Below are 22,791 nucleotides of genomic sequence, written 5' to 3'. Positions count from 1 at the left end.
CCACTGTTTTTGATTTAGTGAGCCCAGTCCGTGGAAAGAAGAGGTTGAGTAAAGTGCCGCTGACCGGTGATGTGCGGTTACCAGGTGCATTATTTCTGCCTCATCTGAAGCGTGGGAAAACTACATGGAAGTAGGATGTGTATAGAGAGGGTAAAGAGATGGAGACACGGCAAACGAGAGAGAGAGATCGTTTTAAAGGACCATGAACTTTTCTGCAATCTCCATCGTCAGCCTCCGCCTCCCACCTCTGGAATAAAACATGAAAAAAAAAACTTTTCTTCTCACGAACAATGCACTTTGCTGAAATATGTCATCTGAGTTGTCCTTTGTCCAGGGGTGGATTTCACAAAGAGTTAGGATTTATCTCGATTAGGACAAATGACTGGAGACTAGCCTCAAGTTTTTAATATCTCTTAGGACTAGTCCTAATTTAGGACTTGTAGGTCCTTACTCTTTGTGAAACCGACCACTGATCCAGTAAGGGCTAGCAGGATATCATTCCCGAACCAGAACTCATTCCGAAGATCACCAACCCTGATTGATAATCAGTCCAGTTATGGTAAAAAAACAGCAGTGCCATCTTGCCTCCTCTGAAACACCATCCACCCTCCTCTTCTCATGAACAAAAAACCCAACTTTTTCCTCTAATCTGTAAATCAAAGCAACGCACCTGTGACCTAGTTCTTTATGACAATGTAACAATTCCGAATATCAACTTCACAAAAACTTTGCAAACCTCACAAAAAAGTACCTACAAATAACCCTGACACAAAACACACAAAAAGAATCGCCATGCACTTTGCCGAAACATAAACAGCATGTAACCTTCAACTTCATGACAAAACCACACGGTTAATTGGATAATGGTCAAATATGGCCGACATGTATAATAAATGCATCCGCTCCAGCAGAAACTGGCCCCTCGTTCCCCTCTGCCGCTTATACTTTTACACCAAGGTGTTTTTTTTATTATTCATTCCACCCCTTGAACCCAGTGTGTACTTGGCCTGGCCGAGGTGTGCGTTGTATTTGTTCTGTCCGCACGCCTCACTGGACGTTAAAGCATAAAAAACTGTAACCTGCAACAGTCGGCATCCTGCGTTTGAACTCTGCGATCATTGTCCGAATTGTATTAAAACTGTACAGTGACCGTGGCATTGTCCCCGCCTGGTAACAATTACACGTTGGACAGCTAATATGTTACGACGGAAATCCATTCAAGCTCCGACTCTTTGGGAGGCACTTTATATTTTATTTTTAGTCGGGAATAAATCAACGGGCTCTTTTTAGAGCATTGGACCTCTTCCAAAAGAGACAAGAAACAACACGATATACAGGCCTAAAACTTTGCTCTTGAAGGGGCAGAGCCTCTGGTTAGTGGCACTCTATAGACGAGGGAAATGTAAATTTGTATTGGAACTTTGCAGACACGACAGCAAAAGCAAAGGACACCACGCCAATTGATGCGGGTGCCATGGGTTATTATGAGACCCGAGTATATCTGTAAGAACTTACAAAATATCTTATCCAGCAAAACAATGCCATAAATCCTACATGAGTTTGAAATACAAACATCATAAACCTAAATATATACAGTGAAATTGAAATAACTTGTCCCTGTAACCTTCAAAAAGGCCATAAAAAATAAACTGACCTGTAATTGCTAAATAGCCAAAGAATTCCATTAAAAAATACCTGTTGCTGTTAACAGCAGTTAATGCTAGGAAATTGAATAGAAAAGGAGTATTGGAGTATAAATATACAGCACTTAGTGCCATGGACTAGTAAGCATGGGGATTTAATGGGGCATATTTCACACAAGTTATAAAGGGGGCGAAGGGAGGGGAATGGGCCAAGTAGAAAGAAGTTTCACCCATTAAACACAAAGAGACATCTTTCTTAACGCCTTACTCTCGTAAGTCCACACCATTTGGTCACCTTTCTCCAAAGACGAGGCCAAAGGCACTAATACATTTTGTTGTGACTTTTTGGAGACAAACTTCCTCCTGGACGACCAGGTAAAACGTGTAATTTTTTTAAAGTTTCTCCTGGGGTGTTTGTTTTTCCCTTTTGAGGAAACAAAACAAATGTACGACAATTTCATGAAATGATTTGATGAGTATTCATTTGTGTCAATGAAAAAAAAGAAAGGTGAAACTACTTTGAATGTATAATAATTACAGGATAATTACACACATCAAACTTTCACGTTCAACAAGTTTGTGATTTGTTCTTCACGTTCCTTGTTTACTTGTTTACCAACAACATCTCCCTCATTAAAATGGTTGACGTGATCGCACATACGTCAAAGTAAACCTGGATGACGTTACGACAGTTTCCTTTGGATGAACTGGGGTAGGATTAGCACAACTTTCCCCCTCGACAAAAGACCTTTCTCATCCCATCGAATCCTTTCTCATCCCATCGAGTCCTGTCTCATCCCATATCGAGCCCTTTCTTTATGCTCATACCAAGATTTTCATCTCAATACAGCCCACACAAGAACTCACACAATAGCTGCATTACAACAAGATTCAAGCAGAGTTAAGCCCTGTGACAGTAAGCTACTTCCACCTCCCCGAACGAACCAAGAACCGTTCACCAACATCCACTCCCCAAATATAATTTTGTTATTAGAGAAAATTATACTCACATCAACCCAGTGGACTTCCTCAAATATGTGAGACATATTATTTCTCAAGATCCAGCCATATTGAATTCACGCAAACAAATAAACAAGAATCAATGTGGCGGAGCGTCGAGCGTCGGCTCCAGATAACAATCCCCGTTCACTGAGTTCTGACTTCTGCGTTAACAATGAGCGTCGCTAGTGAGTGGTACTACTACTAGAGAAGCAAGTAGCAGAAGAAAGGCCACATAAATAAAAAAGACATGTTTAGCGTCCTGCTTTTTAAAAAAGGAAGGACGATTTTTGTTCTCATTTATTTTTCTTCAAAATGGCGGCACGGCATGTTTTTAAAGACAACCGGCTGGGCTTTTTTCCAAGTTTATTTTCTGTCGTCTGAGATTGTTTAAATGTATCCTTTTTTCCTGTTTAAAAAAGAAAAGAAAAAAAGGAGGCGGCCTCTAAAAAAGCAAAGCGGTCGGGATGCTACACATGTTTTTATTTTTAGTTGGCCAAACACTCACAAGTAGCAGAAGTAACAGCCAGTCAAAGTTCGTTTTGAATAGGAAGGGATTATGGCATAGATTAAGCGGCTGTCCTTCAATACCTCAGTGAAGATAAACTGGCTATTCATATGGTGATTATCTTCTGGTTGGGGGGGGGGGGGTTGAGAGGTGCTTGAAGAGACTGAAATTTAGGGGGGGGGGGGGTGGTATGAGACGGGGAAGATGTGGATTGTGCGGGTACACTTTCATGCGTTTGGAAGAGGGGCTTACTGGTGGTAGAACGAGTCAGTATCAAAATGACTGGCTATTAAAAAAGGTGAGGTGAATCAGAGAATTGGTAACATCACAAATGGTAAATAGGCACTGTCAGACGGGACTTGTGGCAGTGGTCCACTGGCCAAATGCTAGCCAAGACACAAGTCGAAATTCATTCCGAAGTGGTTTAAGCGGCTAGCTGAAGAAATCTTCTCTCTTTTGACATGAATTTTGGACTTCAGCAAAAAGTTGGTGGACTTGTGAAATGAGAACTATAGTCCTGCTGGCTATAGTAGTAAAGTCACTGAACAAGTTTACGGCAAGCAATGCATGGAAGAGGGAAGTAGACAGTCTAACAGGGATTGGTGTGTTTGTATTGCCTACCCTCCGAAGAACATTTTACATTAGGGACAATAGGTCCTCGCTAGTCGGTTCTTTGTTTTCAGGTGTCCTCACTAGTCATTTTTGTACAAAACCAAAGGAGATTTTTTCAATACAGAAAGCCCAATAGGTGTACGCAAATGTATTGGTGTGCTGTATGTGGAGGGGGGGGGGACGTGCGGGTGGATGAAAGGGGGGGGCTTACGTTCTTTCAGTCGTTATGTAAATAAGACCACTGGAAGGACATAGTAGAGGGTCATTCATAAAGCAATCTGGCCAGAGTCCAATGAAAACCAGTTGGGAGGATGGTTGGGTTATATTAGCGTAAAAGCTGTGATAAATTACCCATGGGGGAGACTAGCTGGGGGCTTTGATTGAAGCTGCATGAAAGGGGGGTAGGGGGTTTTGTATAGGAGTACAAACATACATCTCAACAAATGACTGAGTGAAAATCGGGCGCCGCTTTTAAAACCAGTATAGCTTCTAAAAATACTCACTGTGTAAATAACACTGATTCTTCAAATGTAATTATCTCTTGGGATGTTATATAACATTTTGGACTCTGAATGACCCCTAACAGCCCCTAACCGTTGATTTTGTAAAAAACGGGAACCGGAATGTTGTATCGTACTTTGGCTATTTAAGCCACTATTATTATTATTATTATTATAACATGGGATTCGGGCCCAGTTTCATAGAGTTACTTTTAAAGCACAAAAAGTAGCTAAGCACAACAAAATTATGCTTACCAGAATTAGGTTACCAGCCAAATTATGATGTCACATGTACAATCTGTAAATGGTACCATACAATCTGTAAATGGTACCATGCTTAGTAGAACATGCGCCTTGAACACCCAGCAGTGTGGATATGTATGTGCGCATTACAAGTCTTATTATTATTATTTTAAATAATTGTTAAGCATTTTGTTTTTGCTCAAAAAGTTACTCTACTAAACTGGGCCCAGGCTTGCCAATCAACAAAAAAGTAGCGAGTAAACCTTTTGACTGGTATCCTGCATACTTTTGCTAAGCATGGTTATTGATTTGTGTTCTGCTTAAAGCAGCTCTATGAAATTGGGCCAGGTAAACTGTTTTATATTTTCCTGATTCGCCTTCTGGGGTCTGGTAAATAAACAAGATTATTATCTAAGCCATCAGATAAAAATGAAATCCCTGAATATGTTGTTGATACTGACCATTGAACGATTTCATAACATCATAATGGCAATAACATAACAAGTATATAACCCCATTACACAACCACAATTTGGTTCACCAAGCACACATGGTGATCGCCAGCCAAATAGTGCCAAACAATGTACATGTAACTGGTTTCCAGCTGATATTGTTGCTTAGTTGATGTTGTTCCCTTTTTAAAGACACTGGGGTGGATTTCACAAAGGTAGTCCTAACTTAGGACTAGTCCTAGGCAATGCTAAGAGATAGGACCAGTCCTAAAATAGGATCAGTAACTGAACCTAACTTAGGACTGGCCCTATCTCTTAGCATTGCCTAGGACTAGTCCCAAGTTAGGACTACCTTTGTGAAATCCACATGGACACTATTGGTAATTGTCAAAGACCAGTCTTCTCACTTGGTGCATCTCAACATATGCATATAAAAAAAAACTGTGAAAATTTGAGCTCAATTGGTCGTTGAAGTTGCAAGATAAAATAACGAAAGAAAAGAACATCCTTGTCACATGAAGTTGTACGCTTTCAAATGCTTGATTTCGAGACCTCAAAGTCAAATTCTGAGGCCTTAAAATCAAATTCGTGGAAAATTACTTCTTTCTCGAAACCTTTGTCACTTCAGAGGGAGCCATTTCTCACAATGTTTTATACTAATCAACCTCTAGCCATTACTTGTCAACAAGTGAGGTTTTATGCAAATAATTAACTTGAGTAATTACCAATAGTGTCCACTGCCTTTAACTTACTAGACAAGTGCCTTTGAATGGTTAACAGGAAACAATGCCTTACAAATGCTGTATTATATTACTCTAATTATTAAAAATTTCATTTTCCTCTTGGCCACTGTTGCCCCTTTCGAAGTATTCAAAAGGACTCACGGGTTCCATAAAGTAATTGGCTTTACCCCCCTCCTTTCAAGTCAAAGAGAACAACTCAAGTCAAAGAAGACATCTCAACCCTGGATTTGTAGTTTTGTTATAATTGCCGCCAAAATAAATACACAAGAAAGGAATTGGTTATAGATTGCACAGTACAAACGTTCTCTGTTTAAACACATTTCACATAGAGGAGTTAATGACTCCCTATTACCGCAGAGAGACAATTACTGCAACCCCTCGTCACTACTTCTCACTCCAGTTGAAAACAATTAAAAAGAAAAAAAGAAATAGAAAAAAGCGCCAAGGTGGGTTGTTTACTTTCTCCAACAATCTCCTCCAGTACTTCAAGAACTAAGCCCCCCCCCCCCAAAAAAAAATAAAATAAAAATGTTTAGTGTCCCCTTACGCTTCCTTTTCAGAGGCCACCTCCTTTTTGCTTTTTTTTTCATAGGATTATAATTAAATGTCACAATATTTCCTTAAAAAAAAAAAAATTTGAACGATCTTAGACAAAAACAAGTTTTATTTTGTTAAAAAGCCAAGCCCTTGATTTTCAAAAATGTGTCGTGCAGCCTGTTTATATAATATTAAAAAAAGAAAAAAAAAAGGCCCTCCTAATTTTTTTCAAAAAGGCAGAATGCTAAACATGTTTTTTTATTTATTGTGTCTAAACAGGTTGGCTGGCCTGGAACTTTCTTTTTAACGAGTCCTTAGACAAACTTAAGAAACCATTCAAGATTGTTGTTATTATATTGCTGCTTGGACACTCAATGAGTTTGTCCAGAGAGAGTACAAAGCAAGCTTTTGAAAAACACTGCGGACAATTCTTTTGCTCCTCTAAACCCAGAGGCGAAGACAGTGTGTCCACAGCTCCATTTTGCTCAAGCAACGAATGTACACAAAACAAGGGGGAATTGCAACCTCTTTCTTTCCACATTTTCCTTTATCAAGTGGTTTACCGAAGAATGTTGATAAGGCTGGCGGAGATTTTAAGGGCAAAAAGCCAGGAACAAATCAAGGATGTGACGCCAAGGTGTGAGGACTTGAAACTGTTTTTACAGCGGCTTCTGTTACTAATGGCACTGGTTTAGTAATTGTTTTTTGGCTTGAAAGAACCACTTACAAGAGCAGAGAAAACAGTGATACTGTTACTGTAATAAATATAAACAATGACACTTTCTTAATTGGAAACAACGCAAGAAACTCAAACAAACGAAAGTGTTACAAATGGACACAGCTCCAAAAACACGTGTTCCGCCACGTTTTAACACATGTGCCTCTACATGTGACTCTTCTGTCAACGCTTTGCCAACCATAATTTAATGTTCTCACTTGCCTCATTCATAACTCTTTCACATCGCTTCACAAAGTCGGAAGAGCCTTGGTTGTTTCTAAACAACTGAACTAGCCAGCCGCACCATAACTTTATAACCAGTCCTTAATTGTTCTTTTTAAACTTATTTTAGCCAGTGGACCTTTGTTAACTTATGTACGTGTTATGTAATGATCTTACATCAGCTCGACATAAGTCTATTAATTAGCCTAGTGATTTTTTATTCTGTTCACAAACCATACTAAAACATAAACCTGAAATGGTTTAGAGTTAAACCCTCTGTTGGAAGGTCTGTTGGCAAGTTCCAGAGGAACGACCATTTATCAACCCCTATTCAATATTCCCTGGTTACCTGCGCATGCATTACATCCTGGGTACCATGCGAAATCGCTAAATGGTCGACTTTAGTCACTTGCACAAAGTTTACCTAAAGCTGTCTGATGGGCAGTTTACCCTGACAAATTGTGTTACTCTGTGGTTACTGTTAAAGACTCAGGATACTATTGGTAATTGACAAAGACCAGTCTTCTCAGTTGGTGTATCTCAACATATGCACAAAATAACTACCCTGTGAAAATTTGAGCTCAATTGGTCCTCAAAGTTGCGAATAGTCAGGAAGTTAGATTAGTCAGATTCTTGATTTCTAGACCTCAAATTCTAAACCCGAAGTCTCAGAAATGAAAGTCCTGGAAAATCACTTCTTTCTCGAAAATCTTCAGAGGGAGAGTGTTTTATACTATCAACCTCTCCCTATAACTCGTTACCAGTAAGGTTTTATGCTAATAGTTGTTTTGAGTAGTTACCAATAGTGTCCACTGCCTTCAACACATTTCTACCTCCAAACCAAACCTACTGAACAACCAACCTGACAACTGTATGTGCTTGACATGGACCATATGGACAAAGGAACCCCCAGTCAGAGTCAACTAATTTGTGTTTCACACCTTCTTAATAGGGTGTTGGCCAGGCAGTTATATGCACAGGAACCATGGGCTATCAAGTACCAGCTGAACAATTGGACAATAAACACCCATCATGTCAAATTCACACCTATAACCAGGATGATGTTCACACCTAACCAGATTGGTGTAGGTGTTTGAGGTTACTCAATTAATTGCTTTGGACAATGGTTTCAAGTTTATAGTTTATCAAGGCAGTTCACAGTACAGTGTTTACACAAAATAAACACAAAAACATACAACTGAATTACATCAGAAAATGTAACCATACACAATGTTTGAAAGCGATGGGGAACCGGGGCTTTAGTTAAGTCATGTACAGGGGAGACGTTTTCAAGAATTTTCTACAATTGGCAGGGTCCAACAGCAATTGTCTCAAGAGTCTCCGAGCAGCGTAAACTTGAGCTGCTAACTACAGTAGGGTTTCTCTCCATGCACAAGCAGATATGTGCGGTCTGTAATTATTATAACAAAAATAAATACTTCTCATGGCTTGTTATGGCTGATACGCATACATTTTGGCCGATACACGCAAACAAATATTTCACAAAGAACATCAAGAGAAAGCAATATAGACTACCCCAGATTGCAACGCAGAGCTTTTAAAACAAAGCACAAAGTGGAAAACATTCCAAAGACCTTGTGCATCAAACAATATCCCTAAATTTGAGTCCAAAATTCCCCCAGTTTTGATTTTTTTTTTGAGAACCCTGCACAGGAAGTATTGGGAGGTGTGCCAACAAGCACCTGATATTTGACAACTGTTATTTCTTCTGACGGATAAATTTTGAGTTTTGAATTTTGAATAAGAGTCGGCCATGATAATAGGCCTCAACCTCAACAACAACAACAACAGCAACAACAACAGCAACAGCAACAGCAACAGCAACAGCAACAGCAACAGCAACAGCAACAACAACAAACCCAGATGCCTGATGCAAACCCAGTGTTGTGTTGGATTAAAATAAACAACAATAAAAGCAAATACATCTGCAAACAAACCAGCGATGTAATTTTACAAGTTAATCACCTGATGAATTCGCTTTAGCATCCTTTGCATTAGGAGTTCTACTCAAGGTTTTCCCAGATTATTTTGTAAAAGCCGTTAATGACTGTTTGAATTTGTTGACAAGAATAGTAACTACTGATTAGCATCACTGAGACCATCTGGTGTGCTGTTTGTGTGATTCCCGAATATCAAAGTTTGCTTTTGTACAGGTAGGATCCATGCATGCAAACCTAGAATATTAAACCTTGGAGAAAGATAAAACCAAACAATTGTAGAGCAGTTAACATATTCGCATCTTGCAATCAGGAAGATTCTGTGCAGCAATCATGGAGATAGTTTTAATTTAATTCAACATAATAGGGAAAAGTTTCCACAGTGGGGAGAATATCAAATCTGTCCATGAGAAAATTAAAAGACTGGTTTATTTTTAGGGAACTTTCTGCAGATTTAGAGAGATTTAACTGCTCTGATGTACCCTTCAAAATTAAAAATTTAAGTTTTATTTTTCACCCAAGGGGCTGCTCAGTGGTGCAACCAGCACCCCCCCAAAAAAAAAAGAGATGGAAAAGCCCCTAAACTATGTCTTTGCCCTTGTACATATGGAACAACAAGGATTTGCCAGATGTACTTCCAAAACAAATCATGCTTCACGCTACTTAAATCACATTATTCAAAAGACATTACTTGTCATACTAAAACGAGACGACATGTTTTCAGAACAGCAAAAAAAAAACATTGAAAAGCTGCAATATAACCTGGTGGTACTTCAACCATACACTTTTTATGGTAATTTCGAGAAGCATTTACTAATTCAATGTCATAACACTTTATCAGAAAAGTAAAGCAATAAAATATTATGCGAAGGCGTAGATAAAAAACAATGAATAATATACGGGTACATAAACAATCTTATGAAGGTTTGTTTAAAAATAGAAGTGTTGGGAACTGGAAATTTAAAGAAAGTGAAGTGTTTGAAGAGAAGAAATGTAAATAACTTCAATAACCTATCTTCTGAAGAAAAGTAAAGCGCCTTGAATATCTTGTTGGTAGATTAGATTTCAGTATAATTATCAAATATATTGTAAGTGTACAAGCAAATTTGGACACCCCTTTACCGAACCCTGGCTCAAAGCTACAGAGTGTTTTGTTTGTTTAAGATTTTAGGCCATTTAACAATAATCTTACTGACCTTTCTCAATGCTTAACTCTGTTTAGATAACTCTTGTTTGCATCTTTTTAAAAATTAAGCCAAGACAGTACTGCAGTTACAACATCACTCGTCTCATACCCTGTGCCAGGAGTGTCAAGTTGAAAGATATGGCGTGTTAGACCAATATATATTTGGTTTGCAGTAACACAATGTGTGTATTTACTTGCCAGGTAGAGCTTGTTCTTAGAGAGCTGTCTTGCTTTATTCGCGGAGTAGATTTATGGAATGTTCAGAGACTTCTCAGTTCTGAAAAGAACTGTCCTGATGTTTAACTACTACCCTGGGGAAGGTATAGAAAGTTGGCTTGGACAACTACTTTAGCTTATAGGATCGTAATTAACTGCACTACCGCGGAGTGAGTTCTTAAATTGGTCTCAACGTTTCGACTAGCTTGCTCTAGTCATCCTCAGGAGACAGAAGAGATTGTAAGACCAACAACGCATCATCTCCTTGTAAATGGCATATAGCCTATGTACGTGTAACCCATCAAAGCAATACTAACCAAGTCTTAATACCTCAAAATCTTAAAAACTCAATCCTTTTTTCCACCTAATACAAAAAAAAACTTTCACCGGCAGTCACAAGACTATGAGAGAGAGAAAGACTTCTCTAATGATGCTGATCGAGTCATTTCTGCCATCGACAATCCAACTTATGCAGGACTGCAATTCAGAACTCTACGTCAACGAGCTGAGCCTGAGCTCACTCAATTCAGAAACAGCATACCAAGTTGGTTGATTGGGCACAAAGCCTCCCCCCTCTGGCGACACACTTCAATAGAAAGTGACATCAAAAGAAAGTGGCCGCTCTCTTTGATCCACTCCTGTCATAAAATGAATGGCAGAGGCAACAATCACTAACCCCTACTAAATAGCACGCACGTCTGACTCCATTGGGAAACGAATCTCCACGCTTTAAAGGCACTGGACACGCTTTGAAATTGTCAAAGACCATTTTTTTAACTTGGTGTATCTCAACATATAAGCATAAAATAACAAAAATTGTGAAAATTTGGGCTCAGTTGGTCATAAATTAAGCAAGAGAATAGTGAAAGAAAAAACAGCCTTGATGCATTACTTTGTGTGCCTTCAGATGCATAACAAAAGCCTTCAGCTAAAGTCTTTTTTTTTTTTGAGTGAGAAATTACCTCTTTCTCAAAAACAACGTTACTTCAGAGGGAGCTGTTTTCTCACAATGTTTTATACTATCAACTCTCCATTGCTCGTTACCGAAGTAAGTTTTTATGCTAACAATTGTTTTGAGTAACTACCAATAGTATCCAGTGCCTTTAATGATCCTGCAAGCGTGCCTGTGTTACAATTTCTGTAAACAGATTTTGGAGCTGACAAAGATAGGTTGAATCTGTGAATGAACAGTGGCATGTTTTTCTTGGCAGAGTTTCTGAGTGGTGCGATACACATGGATGATTTTTCCGTCACGGGTTCAGGAAAAAAAATACGCATCAAAGCCAAGGTGAATTATTCACGCCCACCTACACAAAATCTGAACCTTTATGCCACAGTTAACACTGAAATTGAACTCTATTTTGAAGGAACATCAGTACCCTCTAAATGTAAAAGAGTGAAAAACACCAATCTTTACATTTCGAGTCGTCCCTCATATGGCTCTTTAAAAAGAGTGGTGGTTATTTCACGCTTTTAGAGGGGTTTCACTCCAGGACTGAGCGAAAAATCACTCAAAAAGATGCAACCTTCAATCTATAAAAGCGTGGAAGACCACATGAAAAAGAGTTGTCCCTTATATGGCTCTTCAAAGAGTGCCTTTTCACTCTTTTGCATCTAGAGAGTATCGTCAGCTCTAGAGAAGTACATCACAAAGCCCGACTTTCTTCACCAGGCACTCGGATACAAGCTCCCTACGTATGCAGAGTGTCCCGAGTTGGATGATGTGATATCGTCACAGCATTTCATACTTTCCTCTACTGGATGATAAACTTTTTATCGTCAACAAAACTGAATAGATTATTTTGTTAAGCTCCAGTCACGGCTGGGTTATTAAACCAAATATGGTCATGTTTGAGTTTAAGTAATGATGAAGGGAAAAAGAAACATAAAATGGAAAGACCTTTAGGATGGTGATCTCTAATAATATACTTGGTTCGTTTCACAACGTTGGTTCCCATAGAAAACCACGATTATGGAACCAAAACATAATGGAGTGGAGAAATCCTGTTGACATACGTGGCTCTTTTTTTTCCAGCATGCTTTCAATGAGTTCTGGCTCGTGGGCAACATGCAAGGGCCTTTTCTGATGCAAAATGGGCATTTTACTGCCTAAGTAAACAAGCTGTTAAAGGAAAGTATTTGGACAATCATGGAGGAAGAGAGGCTGTTCGAAGCTAAATAGCTGGTGCGCCGCGATCAGAATCATATTTAATAATTGTTTGTGAACAAATCTACAAAAGTGATATTTGATTTTGAAGCTTTGCATGGTGTGGATCATAATAACAAATATAGAAGTAAACTTGCTGGTTACCATGGAAGATGAGCAGAGTATACTATTTGAAATGTTGACACCACACCCATTCTTCTCAGTACCAACACTTTCTTGTAAAAGAGTTTGATACATGGTTGTACTCACAAGTTTTAATGTTTTCTCAAAAAGTAAAGCATTTCGTGGAATAATATTTCAAGAGAAGTCTTTCACCATTACCTTCTGTAAACCCTGTAAGTTATTTGTAAATCTGTGAACTTTTTTTTTTTTTTTTCTGTTCCGAAAGTGTATAATGGCTTTAAAAATGCACAACAATAGTTACCTTCTTAAATACACTGATAGCTCAAACCCACCTCAAACCATAGAAATACTTTAACAGTTGACTCAACCTTAGCAGAACAATTCCAGTATTATTCCAGACCATTTAGAAGTCAACAACAGATAAACCACAACACAGCTCGGACTGATCATCAACCCCTCAAAAAAACCTGAACCCCCCCCCCCCTCCGAATTTCCAGAAACGGCCGACCACAAACCAGTGTCAAACATTGAATTGAAACACTTTGGCAAATTATTAATCATTATTGCTGTGCGGCAAATCAAATACACAAACCTTTGAAACATCTTGTGGTCGATGAACAATAAAGACCTATCATTATTCTAGGGGGAGGGGTAGATACAATTCTAACGATTGTATAAAACACAAATTCTTTGTTGGGCTTGAACTAGGTGACCAAATAAGATTCCACTTGAGATGCGGGAATGAGGTTACGTACGACACAGGAAATGGTCGAGGAAAAAATGTGACAAAGTCTGACCGCTTTGTTGATGTGCGGAAAAAAGTAAACATTGCAATCTGGACGGAAGTATTTAAACTTTAGCAGCAGACTTTCTAATTGAAAAAAAAGAGGAAACGGCAGATCACACTTAACTTTTGTACAGTGTTTTTCAGTTTCTATGGCACTGTTTTTAACCATTTTTGAAATTCTGTATTTAAAAAAAAACACCAAGCTTTCACACTAAACAAAATGTATTTTTTCTGATTTATTTTTGCCTTGCTACATCCCAAAGTCAATTGTATTTCTTCAGTGGTATTGCCCTTTCATGCAATACGTAGGCCTATATCATTGGACATTATGATTAATGACACTTTTCGGCACATAAAAAAGACCGTACCCGTATGATAATGGCACTCAAAGACTTTAACACCCGAAAGAGACTCAAATTTTTCAAAGGAAACAAACAGGCAAAACATATGTTTGTGTGTTCGGCTTTGCCAAAGCTGGACTCTCTATGAAGGGGGTTTTACCGTTTGAAAACAACCAAAGTCGACTTGTGAAAACCAACAACTCTACTTCCATTTGCTTGTGGGCGATCCACTGAATCAGAATTAATCCGTAGACAAAACTACCGAAGTACGAATGCTGTACAGACCTTGAGCATTGGTGTGGAATTATGGAATTTTTTTCTTCTTCAAAGTAATTTTTCCGTGAATTGTAAGGTTGAATAAAGAACACTTTGTGGGTTGGTATGCGTAAAGTACGAATACTACACCTAGTGTGCCCTCAACCTTGACAATGCAAACTAACTCGCTCAGAAAGTGGAAATGAAATGCTATTGTGTTTGAGCACTATAAGTGCACCAAACACCCTCTAACAGTGCAAAAAATAAAAGATAGTACTAATAAGCTCTCGGACACGATTACTAACATTAATAGTCAGAGACCAGTATAGTACTTTGTACACCAAACATAAAACATGAAAAATAAAATTTCACAAACAAAACTATGAGAGCTCAAGCTCAATCGGTCATCGACGTCAGAAGAAACAGTGGACAAACATCAAAACTACTATATCACTAATTTCTCAAAAAGTAGGCCTATAGCATTACAGGCAAAAATATTTCAAGGGAAGTTTTCCAACACGACCAGTCTTCATACATGCGTAAATCTCTGCCCATATTTCTAATTTTCAATGTTAATGTTATGCACACCCTTTGCGAAAAGGGAAAACCATTTAAAAATACAGCATTTGACAAGTGTTTTAATGTTACAACTAGAGGGAAATAGAGGGAAATGGATTTTAATTCTGTATTATTCAATGAGTAAGCTCTGTTTCATTAAAAAGGGAAATGTACCATGATAAGCACATCGTTTTTAATTTTCCATCAGGTAGATGTTCATGTAGTAGCTTATCCTCACCAACATCTTATCCTCACAAACATACCAGGTGTTTAAGGAAGTTGTAGTGGCAGTCCCTTTTTACTTGCACCTTGTAAATTCATTTAAGTGCCACTTTATGGAGAGGCGCCCACGCTGCGCATGCACATTTAGTTTTTTCCTTGGCGTTACATCCTGACTTACGGACATTGCCGAGTATCACATAGAAGTAGAAATAGAAGTTATGACAGTAACAGTTGTTAGATTTTACCGTAAACTTGTCTCAAGGTGTACAGGTTTTTCTATTAAACTTGGCATAACATTGCAAATCTGTAATATTATTATTTTTTATTTTTTTTTCCTACAAACAATTATTTTAATGAAATTGCCATCCAAAAAGTTTAACCAAACAGATGTTCAACATTTTAGAAATAAAGTGTTGATGTTTACGTAAACTTTTTAGAAAGAAGTTGTAACACTTACATGTGGGCGAGCCTCCGATTCCGCAGTTTTAATCCGACGTGGCGGACTGAAAAATAACTCCTGCACCAATACCCACGAGTCCGATTCCCTCATACTTGAGGTTGGCTTATAAAATCCTCGGCAAAAAATCTCAAATCTCGGAGCCCAAAGAGCAGATTGGTCCACACATGTTCACTACTGACAAGTAGCATCAGTTTGTACACACAGTAGTATTTTTTCACTGGAGTGAGAGTACTGCTCCACACTTCAGTACCTCATTTGCATAGCTGATAACACTCAGTCATACAACCACCAATGGAAATCCTGAGCAACCGCCTCTGCAATTTGCATAACACTGCGTGGGCCAATTGGGACGTGAAATTCTGATGACTCATTTACATAGAAAGTGGACCGTACCAAAGTGGGTCTTTTAATGGGTGTGTTTGCCGAATGTTCATGGTCTAATCCACAACAAAGTCGATGGAGCATGGGATGAACTCGTGCCTAATATTTTGGCAGTTTCTGTAGTTACTAAGATTGTGTCTGTGGCCTCCATTTTTTATTGTAGAGACTAACTGAATCAGTCAACATTTATAGGAAGGTTAGACAAGTGCTTATTAGCCAAATAGAAACAAAAACATGTTTTGTGTCCTTTTTTGGTTGAAAAAAGGTTGTAGAAGGAGGGCCTTTTTTTCTTCTCAAAATGGCCTCGGCTATAACTGGCTGGGCTATTTTTCAAAGTTGTTTTTGTCTGAGATCGTAACGATCAATGCGCTATAAAAAAGCTCCATAATATAATGTATCCTTTTTTTTTTTTTTCGAAAAAAAGAAAGAGAAAGAGAGAATAAAAAAGGAGGTTGCCTCTAAAGAGGAAGCGGGCGAGGACGCTAAACATGTTTTTAAATTATTGGCTTGATCCAGGTAACACAAAAACATTACTCTGCCCATTACTTATTCTTATTACAAAAGATTTCATTCTTCCAGCTTGTTCCAACCCTCTGGCAGTTGTCCTTTAACCCCCCCCCCCCCTAATAATTGTGACACAAATAAAACAACTCCTCAGCCAGACACAACATAAAAAAAATTTCACAAGCGCAACGTTGTTTGTTTGTTTGTTTGTTTAGATGATCTTCCCAACAAGGGAACTCGGCAAAGCTCCCAAAGAGAATGTAAACGCCAAGTGGTATTTGTAAAAACGAGCAAGGTGAGATGTGAAGGTAAACAAGACATAGTTGCAGGTAATAATTAAAATATCCAAGGGGAAAACTCAGACCAACAAAGTATAACACTCGCAACGGATGTATGTAACCTTTGACCCAGATTAAGTTGCACAAGAAGCGAGAATGTTGTTCCCTTTTTAATGATGCCAAATAATAACCTCCATGGGAAATTTTTAAGCAACGACGTCCTTCAAATTCATGACCATCGGACTATAGCAGAGCAAAATGTTACACATGAAAAGTTCTTAAGCAGATGACAAGCTCTGAGTCTCAATCTGCCATGGATACAATAATAGCAGCCTACAAGCTCGACCAAAATGCTTGGGCCACCCAATCGCATCATGACTTTAAACATTCTCTCCCTCGTCCCCCAACTCAATGATAATGGGAGCGCAGATCAGCCTAGACCAAACAATGAGAGCCAACATTGGATGGGGGGGGGGGAACATACAGCCCAGCACGGGGGCCTTGGTGCGGGGGCCCAACCAGATATGGCCAAGATTGTAGAGACCAGGATTAGTCTGGAGGTCTGACAAAATGGCTGACCCTCTACATGGACAAATAAAACTGGACAATGGTCACAGCTTACTGACCAAACCACAACAAGGCAACTATGTGTTCCTATTCTGGGTGATGTAACAGACAACTGTTGATTTCTGTTTACTTACAGCAGACAGCCAAGGACTTTTGTCAAATACCTGTTAAGTGCCCCAACCACCCCAGTTTTGAAAATACTAAAATTGAAAAGCTTGTGGTATTGCTAATCAATACTTCAGTTTGCAGTACTTCACTGGGTCTAATTGAGAATGTGCAAAAAAATATTTAATGGCCTGGCTGGCGTGTCGACCCTAGCACAGTCTTTCTTGCTAGGGTCAAAACGTCAGGCCATTAACATTTTTTTTGCATTTATACCTTAGGTCCTTGTGGTTGATAAGCAGTTTGCAACAGCTATTAAATATTTTTCTAGATGAGAATATGCTAAAGCTAAAACAAGAAATAAAAAACTTACAGTGAAGTTAGATTCCCATACAGAATATTTAAACTATACAATAATTATTATTTTAAAAATAAATAATTGATAAAAAATTATGACTTCACATAAAAAACCGGAAAGATGACCCTATGATTACTACTTTCTAGTTTGGGAATCATTTAAAATGTATAAAGTTGAATTCTTACATTCCATTCCTAGGGGAACAAACAAATCAATTAAATCAAACCCACAAGAGATATCCGGTTTGCTCTCCAGACACACAACTACCAACGTTGACGCAAATATTTCTGTCCATACACATCCACCCGATCAAACTCAGACTCCTCTCAACAGGTCTGTCCTTATATTTACTCATCTTTTATTCCTCCCTTCTTAAAAGCAAACATTGTCCAAAGCCACCCTTAATCCGAAGAAACAACTCCCTGCTCCTCAAGTTTAGTCAAAAGACTTTCTCCGAATCACTAATGCTAATATCAATTTATCTCTAAGGTATGCAGTAGATTGAGGAATTGATCTTCCCTCATCGGGGGCATTGAGTGGTTGAGTGGCAGACACAGAAGGGGGTCCAAGTGCTGCGCTATAAATACTGGAGGGATAGAAGTCTAAGCAATGATGATGAGCTTCAATCTGAAAATTTAGAAAAGTTTGTATCTGATTCCAATTCTTGTGTATGGCAAAGACCATGGCCCAATTTCATAAAGCCTATAAGCACAAAAAATTGCTTAGCATGAAATTTCTTCCTTGATGATAAGAACAAAATGTAGATTACAAACCAAGTTTCCATTTGTTGCATATTGCTTGGTACTGGTATTTCTGTTGTTTGCTTATCCTGAAAATCACGCGGCAATTTGGTTGGTTATATCCTGTTTTTATCAAGAAAGAAATTTCATGCTATACAAATTTTTGTGCTTACAGGCTTTATGAAATTGGGCCCTTAGTATCCACACTTGACGTGACCCAACATAAAATGCCCACATGAATGAACAAACTGACTGAAAGCGTAAGCGCAATTTGGTCAAAAGAGTAGAACAAAAGTAGATGTTGGTGTAGTGGTATATTTCCTCGCCTCCCACGTCAAAGGTTCCAATTGCACCAGGGGCACAATGTGGATCAGGTTTTCCAGTCCCTGCTTGACTGTGTCGGTTTTCTCTGGAATAATTCTTCAGATTTTTCCTCCCTCTTAAACTGAATCTTCCTTCCTTGTCTTCTCTCTTCCTTGTCTTCTGGCTCGTACAGTTATTAAGTTCACTTTTCTTGTTAATTTAGTAAAATTTAACTATGAATTAGAACGATAGATTGTGACCAGCTCAAACACTATGCACAAGTTTAACACAAAGTGGAGGTTTACGGTTTGATTAATTATTGTTTCTTGATAAGGTTTTTTTTATGTTTTGTCCTCTAATTTTGGTTTGTATGTTCGTGAGTTGTTGTGAGTGCATATTATGTATGGCAAAAAAAAAGTTCACTTTTCTTATAGTCCTTGGCTTCACAACCAGAGTTGATACATGAAAATGAAATGAATCGTAATCAGGGGTTGGTGGTGGGGTTAGAATTCACAAAGACTTTCCTGTGGTACTCTTTCCAGGTAGGTAGTTAAGCTCAGCGGTGTATAGCGTCAGCTTACTGGATTTATGACATACCCAGCCTTTTTACCAAAGCTGGCAGTGGCTTTAACTTTTTGAAATTCACACAACGTCAAGAAATTTCTATTGATTTTAATGTGGGCAACGGATTAAAAATGGTTTAAGAACACTGAAGTACTTCATACTGAGAACGGATTTCAAACCATGACTGGCTGAACTCTCATCCCCACCTTTTCATCAAATGATGTGAATGGAGAAACACAAAGGGGCATTGTGAAAGCGTTTACCCAATTTCAAATGGCTAAGCAGGGATTCCGCAGTTCCTTCTTCAACAGTTCAGCGATTCAATCAGGTGTGGATCAATGAAGTTTAACAAAAGGAAACAAATGATCCTACATAATTAACCACCGGTTCGTTTAATATTGAATCTTGAAGAGATTTTGATTCGTTGTTGAGGATGAATTCTTTTTATATGGAGTCATCTGGGTTCATAGGATACTTTCAGTCCAGTCAGTTATAATTTGTTTTCCTTCAAAACCTGAGCAACTGCTGTTGTGACATTTTTACATATTATTACAAAATTGTGGTCCGCTGCTAAAATATAGGGTTTGAACTGCATCTATAGCTACTGGGCAATCTCGGTTGTCGAGATGGTAAGAAAGGCAAAGGTCGTGGGTTAGAATGCCTGTGGTGAGTTTGTTTTGCAGGACTTGGAAAGTACCGGGTAGCCTATATACAGTGCTTTTTTATACACATGATTAGTGTAAGGGTAAAACCACAAAATATGTTTACATAGCTTAAAGTAGGGTCATAGATTGCTTTTTAACAATGGCGATTTATAGGCAAAACTATAGGATAAAGAAAATTACAGTAAAAGTCAAAAGTTTCAGCTGAATACTTGCTGTAAAGAATTGTTTGTATTCAATGTGCTTCGGCAAAACACCCTAAAAATTGGTCCGGTTTGGAGAAAACAGCCTGTGGAGAACCCTGGTTTATTCATAGGGGGGTTCTGGAACTGATAGGGGGGTTCTAGAACTGATAGGGGGGTTCTGGAACTGATAGGGGGGTTCTGGAACTGATAGGGGGGTTCTGGAACTGATAGGGGGTTCTGGAACTGATAGGGGGTTCTGGAACTGATAGGGGGGTTCTGGAACTGATAGGGGGGTTCTGGAACTGATAGGGGGTTCTGGAACTGATAGGGGGTTCTGGAACTGATAGGGGGTTCTGGAACTGATAGGGGGTTCTGGAACTGATAGGGGGTTCTGGAACTGATAGGGGGTTCTGGAACTGATAGGGGGGTTCTGGAACTGATAGGGGTGTCAGAACATGGGCGCATTACCATCTTATCAAATCACCCACTTTGACCCCAACCGAAGGTCTTTAAAACGGTTAATGCCCTATAAACCAACCTCACATTACTCATATATCATCTCTCAGCTTGTAACAACCACGCTTTAGAAGGATGCCAAGCTCACGCCAGGGCTTAGCTTCACAAGACCCTATAGTCCAACAGGACAGCAGGACAGCATGTAGAAGTAGAAGTAACAAAGATACATGTACAAAGACCCACTACCTGAGACCATGGAGCAATCTGAGACCATGCCATCACCTCCATACCAATTAGCTCAACACAAAAGAAGAGGGGGTTAAGTTCGGGGAAATTTCCTTGTGTTCAGTTCAGGGTTACAAAACAGAAGTGAACAAAAAAATCATTGATGAGTTTAACTGGGGTGGTGGCCGATGAAGACAAATAATTCCGGCCGTTGACCCTTGGTGTTTTGTGTTTCAGACTGGTTTGTTATCACTTTATGACAATGCGACTTATTGTCTGCGACTGTCTTTGATTCTCAAGGATCGCAAACCGCCTGGCCCGGGCGGCAAGATTTAGAAACATGAAACAGTTGGAGACAAAAGAGAACAATGTCACCCCTGATGTGATGACCGTATAATTGGGACATCACAGCATAATAGGCAGCAATAACAGGTGTTGGAAACAAAGTGTCATGTCTAGGGTGCATGACATGGATCCATAAATTATTGATTTCAGCCGGGAGCACCAATATGAAAATACAAAACTTCACAAGGGTAAACGATTTAATGTTCCTTTGGCCACAATTTTATTTTGGCCCCAAATAATTAATTGCTTGAAGTTTTATTATTTTGTGTAAGAAATTTAAGTTGTGAAAATAGAATTAGCTGTCTCAAACTGCTTTATACCAAAATGACCTACTTTGTGGTACAAATGCCAAAAAAATGGTTAATGGCCTGGTGTTTTGACCCTAGCAGAGTCTTTCTCGAAGGCCAAAGACTCTGCTAGGGTCAAAACACCAGGCCATTAACCATTTTTTTGGCATTTGTACCACAAAGTAGGTCATTTTGGTATAAAGCAGTTTGAGACAGCTAATTCTATTTTCACAACTTAAATTTCTTACACAAAATAAGTAATTGTATCCAGGCAAACCTATTAACTACTGGACTAGTAGTAACAAGCTAATTGGTCCTGTTAACCCTCAGCCCCCATACACACAAGATCCAGAAAAGTAGATCAGACCCGGATCTGGGTCCAATTTCATATTAGCTGCTAAGCACAAAAATTTGCTTAGCATGAAATTTTTGCCTTGATACAAAAATGATTACCAACCAAATTTCCACATGATTTTCAGTATAAGCGAACAACAGCTGAATACCAGTAACACTTGCAATATGTAACAAATTGAAATTTGGTTGGTAATCCTGTTTTATGCTCAGTTCTTCGAAATTGGGCCCTGATCATGCAATGTGGATTATCAGCTGGTGCGTTAGACTTTAAAAAAAGGATCAGAATCAGTTCAAGATCCTTCAATTTTAATTCACTGAGAAAACTGATGAATCTGCAGTAGAGTCACTGAAAAAGTTTTTTTCAGTGACTCTTTTAAAGGACAAACCCTTGTCAACTTTCCCACATGATCAGTGTTATCGTATCTTGCCTTCCAAAAAAAGGCACTGGACAAAGTCACTCTTCTTGTGAATAAAAGCTGCAAGGCCTATCATCCAAAACTCTTTCATTTTCGATGACCGTTTTGGTTTTGTGCAGCAACCTTTCCCGTCATCCTAATCCCATAGCCAGGGCTTTACATCCATTCTTTTCCAGCAATCAGGATTATCCAATGACCCAAACCCTGCGCCTCAGTCATCAACCATTCCATACAGAGCGCTGAAATCAGTGACAACGAAATCAAAAGCCGGTATAACCATAACCATAGAGAAAGGACATGGTCCTTTCTCCACGGTACAACAGAGACGGTTACATCATGGAGGTTTAGACCATTCCTCCATGTTTAGACTACTGGGTTGTCTTTGTCCTTGCCAAGAAGTGCAACAGTTATATGTTAATAATCGCGTTTGAGTTACCCTAGCCAGAAAGTTCTCATAGAGGGGAGCCAAATGTTCACTTTAAAAAATCAAAACCTTTCCAATAGATTACCCAAAGACCCAAAACCCTTATCCCCAAGTCTGATCAACGATTCGACCATTCAATACAAAGTGCTGAAATCAGTGACGTCGCAATCAAAAGCCTATATAAGGCCAA

The 22,791-nt window shown here is 38.9% G+C and overlaps 1 protein-coding gene across 4 annotated transcripts in view; it reads right to left on the bottom strand.

The window, feature by feature from the left end:
- LOC139946972 (uncharacterized) overlaps positions 1–22,791 on the bottom strand; it is a 145,324-nt gene that overhangs the window by 43,849 nt on the left and 78,684 nt on the right. The window lies entirely within an intron of this gene.

This window comes from Asterias amurensis, chromosome 14 (assembly GCF_032118995.1).
Source record: "Asterias amurensis chromosome 14, ASM3211899v1".
NCBI classification, from domain to species: domain Eukaryota; kingdom Metazoa; phylum Echinodermata; class Asteroidea; order Forcipulatida; family Asteriidae; genus Asterias; species Asterias amurensis.
The sequence above is the reverse complement of the archived record's forward strand: the minus strand, read 5'-3'. Positions and strand labels throughout refer to the sequence as shown.